The 11,468-nt window shown below is 36.1% G+C and overlaps 1 pseudogene; it reads right to left on the bottom strand.

Annotated features, from left to right (window-relative positions):
* Window positions 1-10,362: 10,362 nt before the first annotated feature.
* On the bottom strand, window positions 10,363-10,767 carry LOC100941396 (annotated as a pseudogene).
* Window positions 10,768-11,468: the final 701 nt, after the last annotated feature.

Below are 11,468 nucleotides of genomic sequence, written 5' to 3'. Positions count from 1 at the left end.
TGGAGTAGCATCTCCTGCTTGATTCAAACTGGTCAATGGGAAGGGTACCTGTGGGGTGGAACTTTTTGACTGTCAATAAAAAGGGAAAGACCAAGCCAGTTGGGTAGTGCTGCCATTTGGAAATCTTCTATGCCGTAAGCTCCTGGCCAATGAATAAAGCCCTTCCTCTTATAACTATGGTGTCTGGGTGCTTTCTCTCCATTGGGCCTAGTCTTCCTGCAACACACTCACTTTTCTTATATCTCATGGAGTTCTTCATTTCCATACTTTCTAGTAGCAGCTTGGTAGTCTCAGGTGGGGGCGGTGTGGTGAGTAGACACCATGCTGTCCTTGGCATCTCAATCCTCTCAGATGCTCAAACAAACTACTTTCTTCCTAAGCCCCTCAAAAGTTCTTAATTCAAAACAAACTCCCCATAAACCCACCTATTCAGATAGCAAACATGCTTACATACATTTGAATTTCAGTTTAATCCAATCATTTAGGTGATGTTGTGAACCAGTGCAGTGAAGGGGAGCAAACCAGAGTAGAATTGGTGGAAAATGAGGAAAATACAGCACAAGAGAAGACACAAAAACAAAGGATGGGATCAGGAGGATTGACTGAGCTGATGGCTACAGCCAGCACCAAAGCACAAGATCAGCTTTATTTTATAGAATCTGTACATAGGGCTGTCCAGGGGGAAGTAGCATAGACAATATGGGGAAACAGCATAAACAAAAGGCATAATTTTTTGTCTTATAGTACAATAGAAGAATGTAAATGACTTTTATAAAGACAAATCATCTTGTTAATGTTTTCTACTCAAGTTCATTAACATATGACAAGAAGGAAGAAGAGAAAGATCATGAGGATCCCAGCATAGTTAACAAAACAAAGGAAGAACTATGTGACTTAGTGGTTACTACTTAACTTTGTTAGCATATGACAAGGAGAGGGAAGAGAAAGATTACAAGGATCTCTGCCTAGTTCACAAGACAAAGAAAGAGCTATGTGACTTCTGGCAGAGGGAGCATGATAAAAGAAATATGACTGTTTGGGAAATGGAAGAGAAGCAGTTGGGGGCTCATTCCCTGAATGTTTCCCAGGCTGTGAGGGCCCTGCTGTCTCACAGCCGCTCTCCACAAGGTGAGTGAAATAGCGTGATGAAGGTGCTTACAAATGGACAAATCAGGAGAGAAAATGAAGAGTTACCAGTTTTTTCTTCACTCCTTTTGAATTTTTTGAAAGATCTGGTCCAAAAGAACATTCACTCCTACGCTTTATACCAGGTATCAGGTTTTTTAATTTAACATTAAATGCCAGCCCAGCAAATTTAGAGCAGTTTTTCTCAGGAAAAACAAAGAGAGAGAGAGAGAGTGGAAAAGAAACTGAGCCACAGAGACAAAAAGGTGGACCCCACTTTGATGCAATAATTGATAAAATTTATTACACCTGCAGGGGGCTGGATGCTTCAAAGGGCATGCAGCCACAAATAGCAGGTGAAAAATCTTTTCATACTGTTATTCTGCATAATCAGCAAGCTAGTGCAATACAGAAGCCAATCATAGCGGTTAGAGTGGGGTCACAGTGTGAGGGCACATATTAATTCATAAGTCACAAGATATATCACAAACACATTACTTCATCATAAGATGGGGTTACACAATTCAGGGTTGGGGTACATGCTAACTTAAGGTACATTAGCTCACAATTCATCAAATAAAGGGTGCAAACAAGTATTGGGTAAGTTTCCAAGAACAACTTGGGCCTGAAACCAACTTGTGCCCTTTTCACCCGGGGCTCACTCCTCCCTCCCTTCCTTCTATTATCTTCTCAAACTTCTTCCCAGAACTTAGGGGGGCTGAGGCTAAAAGGCTTAGGAGAAATTCTTTTTCCAAGTATATGGGGTTTGTTGCATTTCTTACTAGTCCTGGGGGTTAGAGGCTGGGGGCTCGGTTATTACAGAGTGAGGTCTATGAGCATGAGTGAAAGCTAGAAGGAATTGATTTCCCCTCACTAGTAGAAAGAGCTGTAACAATTACAGCTGTCCAAGACTCTAATGGCTACTGTAAAAAAGTTAAATAAATTGTCTATGTTGAGATCTGGGGAAAGGCTGGATATAGTGCATTCAGGAGGTGTAAAGGGGATTCACACCTTGGGTAGGACATTGGAATCAACGAAAGGCCCATCTAACACTGAGATGATATTATTTGATGGTGTTGCTATTTGAAAAATATTCTTTTGGATTCCTTAAGGAGGTTTTCTTAATTTCTCTGATATATATTATACCTCAACTAAATAGAAAATAGTCTCAAAACACAGAGAATTTCTGTCTAAAATGAGCTCCTAATGTCACAAAGTCCCTTTAATCAGCATACCAGTTTCAGGGTAGGGAAGGCAACACCACCAAGCAGTGTGTTTTATTGAACAATTTATGTCAGCTATTTTATTTGCTCTTTGCCAGCACATATGAATGTGATGTAGTTATTCCTTATGGCAGTCTCGATGAAATTAGGCACTATTTACTCATGGCTGAATGATTTGAATACTACATAAAGAGGTAAATTGTTCTTTCTCTTTTTCTGTAAGTATTGCGTTGAAGTTACCAGAACACTGTGCCAGACATAAAACTACCACAGAAGATGGAATCCCTGCTCTCAAACACCCATAACAGAGAGGGAGAGCACTCCAGACAGAAATCAGATGTTTTTCTTTTATTTATTGCTCCCCACCCCCTGGTTGGAGAGTGAGCAGCTGGACTCCACCATTTCTGGAAACCATGCCAATTGGCCTGGTATCTTGGGTATCAGCCCAGCCTAATTTCTGGAGGTCATTCAATCTCACTGGCGTAGAAAGCCACCCAATATTAATAACCACAAAAACAGAGTAAAGATTTTAGGGCATACTAGTTTGGGCTATAGAATGTTCTTGGCTTATAGGTAAGTCACCTAACCTCTTCAGATCTTAAGAATTCACACACATCTGCAAACAGAGTAATAAGTAGTTCCCCCTTATCAGGGATTTTGCTTTGTGAGGTTTCAGTTATCTAAGGACAACTTTCATGGCCAATATTTCATGGCCTGAAAATATTAAATGAAGCATTTTAGATATAACCAGTTTCTAAGTTTTAAATTGCACATCAGTATGAGGGGCATGGCTGAAACCTGGCTTTATCCCACCTGGGATGTGAAGCATCCCTGGGTCTGGGGTCACCACACTATGAATGTTACACATCAGTCATTTAGCAGTCATCTTGATTACCAGGTCACCTGTCATAGTACGGTATCAGAGGGCTTGAGTTCAACTAGCTCTTATTTTATGTCATTATTGTCACAAAGTGTAACAGCAATGATGCTGGCAATTCAGATATGCTGAAGAGAAGCTTTGTGAAGTGATTCCTTTAAGTGAAAAAGTGAAAGTTCTTAATACGAAAAGAAAAATAGTTGTCTACTGAGCTTGCTAAGACCTATAGTAAGAATGAGTCTTCTATCCATGGAATTATGCGGAATGAAAAAGAAATCCAGGTGGCACCTGTGGCTCAAGGAGTAGGGTGCCAGCCCCATAGACCGGAGGTGGTGGGTTCAAACCCAGCCCTGGCCAAAAACTGCAAACAAAAAAAAAAAAGAAAGAAATCCATGCACAGTACATATACGGCTTGGTATTATCTGTGGTTTCAAGCATCTGTCTTCTGGTTATCTTTGGACATACTGCCCACAGATAAGTGGGAACTGTTGGCCACATGCTCAGATTACCGTAAGATATTGTTGTGAGAATTAAAAGTCAAAAATGCTGCATATTAAAAAATGGTTATTATTTTTGGGAAAACATAGTTGATAAAAGGGTCATTCCCTCATTATTAAGGATGGCCTTAGCCTAGATGATTTGCATATGGCTGGTGCCCAAGTCAGAGAGAGAAAAGACAGGCTATGTAGGCTGAGGTAGCATTTCCTAACAGGCTCTTGCAAAGTAGAATAGACTTATGAAATTCTAATTTTCTATCCCTTGCCAACAAAGACTCCAGTTACATAATCCTGAGAATTTTGCTTATGCTGAATTCAAAATATATATTAAAAGCTCTAGGGTATATACTGAACTCAAAATATATATTAAAGGCTCTTGGGTATATGCTGAACTCAAAATATGTATTAAAGGCTCTTGGGTATATGCTGAACTCAAAATATGTATTATAGGCTCCGGGTATATGCTAAATATAAAACGTATGTCCCCAAAGATGCATTTTTTAATAATTCTTAGAATTTTTAATAATTGTAAAACTACTTATTTTAAAGCTTTTAACTCTAGTATAATAAAATGGCTAAAAGTAACAGTAGGTCCTCCCCTTGGTTATACTGCTGTATTCTACCCTAACTGCTATTATTTACACCTCTGATTACATTACAAAAAAAAAAGAGTAAAAGCCCATTATGTAAGAAAAACCTTTTATAGAATTTATTGGTTTTGTGTGAATTGCTCTACTCATCAAAATAAATGGAGAACAGAATTGTCTGTTATTGTTGGAATCCAGCACTCCTGGAATTGTGTCAGGAAGAATAAAAACAGGCAGCCTTCCTGTTCACCAGAAGCCCATTCCAATCGCTGGCTCAAATGAGGTTCTCAGATTTTGAAACCTGCAGTAACTAATCGGAATCACAGTATTTGGTGTATGTTAAAAATAAAACATCTGACTACCTTTTCTTCTGCAGTGATAGTGCTATTTTTCCCAAAAGCGGGGAGAAAATACTTTAATGGCATGAACAAGAAGACTAACAATTTTTCTTTCAAAATATAGCTCCAAAGGGAACAATTTTGTTCCTTTTCTCCTTCATAGTCATTGTCTTCCTTTTATTTTTTACCAACAATATTTTAGGCAAGCTTCTCTTTATCAAATTTTACTTTGAAAGACTCAGTTTAAATTCTGTTGGTGTTCCCTGCTGCTCTAGTCACAGCACAGAGAATTACAGCCAAAGCCTATCTTTAAAGTCAGTGTGCTGGCTTAGACACTGGCCGGCTTTCACTACAAAGGTGCTTTATGAATCATGAATCAAATGAATAGCATAATAAAAGCACACACCTCTGGAAGTATCCAACAAATGCATTTTGAAGGGGAGAAGGAATATCTTGTCTCTTCTGAAACTATGGAAATAAAAAAGGTTTATATTTTTACAAATCTACACTTTTCTCCCCTTCTTTTTTCAGAGAGCATTACTCATTTACAATGTGTTCTCCCTGGGATACCATGGAAAAGTCAACATCTTATTTGCCCAATTCCCAAAAAAGAAACAAACAAACAAAAAATGCTCAGCACAGAAACATCCATGACTGCAAGCTGCTACAATAGAAATGCAACAACTTTGATAATATCACAGATAAATCAAATAAAGGTAATGAGAGATGTACACATAGACACAAAGGTTAAAGCAATGATGAAGGTCATTCCTAGAAGTTGTCCAAGAATATTTTAAGCACTTTTCTGGTGAGAAAGTAGTTGCAGTCTTTTAACTCCACTGCCATGTTTCGCTCAAACACAGCAATATTTGAAAAGTCCTTTTATTTCTATTTCTTCCCCAAATTCTTCCATTTCTAAAGTTTTCTTAAAATTAAAATTGGGGCTATGAAGAGTTAAGAAATCATGTTTAATCATAGAGGAAATATTCTATACATTTGTGCATAAATTAGCAGAGGAGTGGCTAGGAGGAAATTTTACTCTGCTCAGGGATAAGAACTAATGGTTTTCCCTTGTAGATGGCTCTTCATCTTTAAGTGCCATAAAACCTACTGTCTATTTGCGGGCTATGAGTTTTTGGCCATTGAGAAGGCTAATTCCAAAGGGGGCAATTTAAATATACCTTATAAAATTTTCAGGTAGATGTCAATAGGAATCTCTTTCTGGGCCCAGAAATAACAATTCATGAGGATTCTTTACAAAGATTACATGAAGCTCATCTAAGAATACCTCTATGTGGTACACCAACCTCCTCCTAATTTATTTTCCATCTAACCTTCTATCCTTCCTCTCCCAACCTGATGTTATTTTCTCTTTCCTTTGGGATGCCTCACTTAACAAAATAAAAATAAAAACAACATGTATTTCCCAGGTGCCCTTGCAACTAGGTGTGGCAAAACTAACTTTGGCTTATAAAAACTTAGCACACTTCTGGATGCAGTTTCCTTTCCCTGTCCTCCTTATTGCTAACCTCTTCTTTTCTTTCTGTCTACCCAGAACACAGAGGAGGGGCTAGAAAAGACAGCTTGCAATGGTGAAATCACCATGCTAGTAAGAGCCAAAGCGAGAGAACAGGGCAGAAAGACAGAGCCCTGGATAACAATGCCCTGAAATTGGAATGCCTATTTCTGAATTTCTTTTTAAACTAGCCTGTGTTTGGTTAAAGTACATTTGGCTGCTATTATAGGAACATAATTCCTAATTATAACAGGAATTATGACACCAACTGTTGCTTATATAATGTCCTGGAGAGTGGAATAGTTGGATCATTCTCTGTTTTTTTCCATTCTAGTATTATAGCCCTAAAGTCCGTAACTTCTTCTTTCAGAGTAATCATTTTTCTTTCAAACTCTTATAAAGCAAAATCTTTGACTTTTGAAAATATTGATTTTTTTTTTTTTTTGGCTGGGGCTAGGTTTGAACCTGCCACTCCAGCATATGGGGCTGGCGCCCTACTCCTTTGAGCCACAGGTGCTGCCCAAAATACTGATTTTTATATGAGTTTCAAGAGTCTATTTTGAAAATCAAAAACTGAACAGCTATTGATTCTTTCTTTTTGCATTCTAATTATAACAATCTTAACTTTCCTTGAGGCAAAGTGGAAATTATTGGCTACTGGGAGAATGATTCTGCAGTAGGAATTGTGGACAAGAAGTGGAAAAAATTTAAGACATTATATTAAACAATAGGAAAAAGAAAATAAGCTTACACATTTATCCTGAATTCTTTTAACTCCCAATTTTTTCTTATTATACTCAATAAGGTAGGTTTTCTTTTTCTTTCATAATTTAGGTTGCATATTTCTCCTGGAAAGAAATAGAACACCCAAGCAAGATTAATCCTATACATGATAAATTCCCTCAGTGTTTGCATGTCTGGAAAAGTAAAGTACACAAGTATTCCCCCAATGAATGAGTATTTACTGAAAACTACTTTTGGTGTCTGCCAACCCAATAATATACTAAAACTGAAAGAATTCTGGAAAACAATAGTAGGTTATGCCCTGCACACTCTACAAAAGCATCCTGAGTTTTGATACAATGCTTGATGTATAGAACATAATGGGACATACAGAACTTTCTCTGGAGAATTCACGAGCATTTAGTAAATTCTTTTAAGACCAGATATATAGAAAATTTTCAATTATATTGCTGTTAGAGGGATAGCCCTCAAGAGACAAAATAATAAAAAGGAAAGAGATTTCAAAAACATAAATCAGCATCTTAGGAGAGAAGATAGACCTGGGATACCAAACTCCGTGGGATACTAGATCAAAGCCATTGACTTGCAAACTTCAAAAAGTGTCACATATCACCAGAGAAGTTGGTATACTAAAAATGAAGGAAATCTTTCTCTATGGCTTTCAAGAATCACAGAACTTTGATATGTCTCTTCACAGTGAGAGGAAGAACTTTAGATATCTGTATTTCTCTTGAGAAGTAAATGTTCATGACATACCTGGAGAAGAATAAGATTATAACCTAACAAGACATATAATGTTAATGGAGTTTTAAGATACTTTGAACAAGAATTCAAACTACTAACAATAATCTGATAGTATATGTATTTATTATTGTTATTACTATTGTCTTCTTGTTGACTTCCTACCCTTACAGTTATATAATGGCCTTTTGTTTTTCTTTACCATTGTTGATTTAAAGTCAGTTTTTTTGTGTGTTTTATCTTTTCTCACACTTTTTGACCAGGGCCAGGTTTGAACCCACCACCTCTGGTATATGGGGCCGGTGCCCTACTCTTTGAGCCACAGGTGCCACCCTAAAGTCAGTTTTATCTGATATAAGAACGGCTGTACTTCCTCTCTTTTAGTTTCCACGTGCATGAAATATTTTTCCCCTCCCTTCACCTTGAATCTGTGTGAGTCCTTGTGGGTTAGATGTGTTTCCTGGAGACAGCAGATACTTAGGTGTTTTTTCTTTGTTTGTTTTGTTTTTTCATCCTTTCTGCCAGCCCATGTCTTTTGGGTGGGGTGTTCAAACTGTTAAAATTGAGAGATAGTATTGATGCGTGGGATGCTGTTGTGTTCATCATGTTGGGTATAACATATTGCTGTGTTCTGTTGTTCTGTTGTTTCATATGAGTTATGAGCTTTAGCTTATAGGTGATTTTACACTGGTGGGAACTACTGTACTAATCTATGTATAATGCAGTTCTGAGTATTTACTATAGGTGAGATCTAGTCATGATAAATTCCCTCAGTGTTTGTATGTCTGGAAAAGTATTTCCACATCAGTTATGAAACTTAGTTTTATAGGATACAAAATACTTGGTTGGCAGGAAGATGGGGCCAATCCCTTCTGGCTTATAAGGTCTCTGCTAAGAAGTTTACAGTTAGCCTGATTGCTTTTTCTTTCAAGGTTAATTGTTGCTTTCATTTTTCTCTCTGTAATATTTCCCTTTTTCATTTTGACTTTGGCTGAGTCAATTACTATGTGTCTACGAGATGTCCTATGTGCTATGAATCTTCTTGGTGTTCAATTGCCATCTTGTATATGGATGTCTAATTCTGGTAATATCATGTGTTCTTTAGAGAGCATATATTTGCTTTTTGAATCCAATCGTCTTTAAAAAAAAAGAATGTTATATCCATTTATATCCAGTTAAATGGAATGTTATATCCATTTATATAACTAATATAATTACACTTAAGAACTCCTCAATAATTATTTCTCTTCACTCCATTTGGTCTTCTTATTTTCATCCTTTCTTGCCCTTTTAAAGAATAAATCTAAATTTTTTTATTTAATCCTTTTATTTCTTCTTTTAGGCTTTTGTTGTTGTTATTGTTACACATTTTTATATTATTTTTAGTGATTACCCTACGGATAACCATGTGCATATCTGCCTTCACATAATTCTGCTAAAATTAATACTTTTATCACTTTTAAACATAAAAACCTTACATAATTTAACTCCATTTACACATCTCTTTATATTTGTACCATTTTAGTCACATATTCTACATCTAAATGTCATAAACCCCAAAAATATTTCTATTTTTGTGTTAAACTTCAATATCCTTTCATATTTACTTTATTCCATTTCCCCTTATTTCTTCCTGTAATTCTAAACATCCACCTGTGGTCACTTTCCTTTTGTGTGAAAAATCTCCTTTAACATATTTTATAGTCTGCTTCCACAGGCAACAAATATTCTTAGATTTTATTTATCTGAGAAATGTTTTATTTCACCTTTATTTCTTAAATAAACTTTTTTGTTTTTGAGTAATGTTAGATTTATATAAAAGTTGAAAAGATGACACTGAGAATTTCCACATGGTGTTCACCTACATTCCTCTAACGTTAGCATTTTGTAATGATGGTTCTCTTCACGATAAAAACATTAACAGTAATATTAACTAAACTGCAGACTTTATTCATATTCATATTCACATTTTACCATATTTTCCACTAATGTCCTTTTTCATCCCATGATCCAATCTGGGATAATTCACAGCATCTATCATCTGAAGGATGTTTTTTGCTGTGTATAAAATTCTATTGTGACAATTATTTTCCTTTCAACTTCTTAAACTTCTGCTATTTCATGGATTCTACAGTTGCTTCTGAAAAATTACCCATAAGTCTTATATCTGCTCCTTTAAAGACAATATGTGTTTATGTCGCTTCTGACTGATTTTAAGTTGTTTTTTCTCGTATACTATATATCTTGATCAGAATTCCCTAAGCTTCTCATGCCTGTGGATGGCTATCTCCTCTCAATTTTGGAAAATTCCTAGATGTTATGTCTACTGGATTGCTTCTGCTCAATACTTTCTATACTCTCCTTCTAACACTCCAAGCTTACGTAGGTTACAATTTTCTTTTGTCTTGTGTTTCTTGTAGTCTGATTTGTTCTTTTCCTTGTTTTTACTTTCTTTACTTCTGCTTAGTTTTTTACTGACCTGTCTTCAAATTTATGAGCACTATCTTTCATTGTATCCTGTTTGCTGTTTAGCCAACCAAAGTATTCTTAATTTTTGATCTTATATTTTTACTTCTAAACATAAATTTTATTTTCTTTAACAGATTCTAATTCTGTGCCAAAATACTCAGTTTTTTTATTAGTTTTGGTTCATCTTTTCTTAATTTTTTATTTATTTATTTTTTCAGTTTTTGTGGTTTAAACACATGAGCTGTTTATTCATTTTCTTCGCTGCATAACCTGGCATTGGGATTGGTGACTTTGATAGTCAGCTGGACTGCTCTTTCCACAATGGCTTTGCAGTTCTTGGAGGAAACGTTGTGAACAATTTCTGCACAATAAGATTTGTTGCACATCAGCTGCACTTCCAGCTCCTTGACACTGTGGAGGAAGAATTTCCGGAAATCACTGGGCAGCATATGTTTTGTTTTCTTCTTGCTCCCAAAACCAATGTTGGGCATCAAGATCTAGCCGTTGAATCTTCTCTGAACCCTGTTGTCAATACCTCTGGGTTTCCACCAGTTATACTTAATTTTGACATAACAGTCTGACTGGTGCCAGATAATCTTGGTCTTTTTTTTGACAATCTTCAGCATCATAAGGGGTCTAAGGGTGGCCATGATGCCAAATAAGAGATGGCTGCCACTGCTGTAGGTAGCACTGAGGAAGAGAGCAGTCATCTTAATTTTTTAATATATGGGGTATCTATAAAGTTCATGTGGAAGTTAAAATAGTTGACTATTTAAATTGCATATGAACTTCAGGGACATCCTGCATTTAAAATTTTATTATAGATTCTTTGTTAGCTATGCTCATACATGGATTATTTGGAGGTCTGCTTTTATTGCCTATTTTTCTCTTTTATTAATCATATTCTCTTATTATTTTGTATCCTCATAATTTGCATTGCATGTTAGACACTCTGCAAACAATAATTGTAGCACCTGCTTATAGTGTTATTTCACTCCATGTAAAAGTTATTGCCTTTCTTCCTTAGGTAGATAAGTTTAAAAGTTAATTATTAATATTATACTTAAATTTCATTAATGATCTACGTGAGTCAGCTCTAGGTTACAGTTTTAGAAAAAGGTAGTTCACCATTTGTTCAAAAATGTTTCTTGGGCTTGGGCATCCTGAACTTTTGCTTTATACCCTAGAAGATCTCTATCTCTTTAATCTTGAAAAACTGTCCTTTATAGATTTTGAGCTTAGCACTATAGTTTCCTGCTTCAAGTACATATCAAACATATTGATGTGTCAGTTATTTGATGGGGATACTGGCCATGTCAAACCCTCTCTTTCTAGCAGGACCTTGTCTTCT

This window comes from Otolemur garnettii, unplaced genomic scaffold, assembly GCF_000181295.1.
Source record: "Otolemur garnettii isolate 467f Iridium unplaced genomic scaffold, OtoGar3 scaffold00005, whole genome shotgun sequence".
Lineage (NCBI taxonomy): Eukaryota > Metazoa > Chordata > Mammalia > Primates > Galagidae > Otolemur > Otolemur garnettii.
Note: the sequence above shows the minus strand (reverse complement) of the source record. Positions and strands in the feature narration are given on the sequence as shown.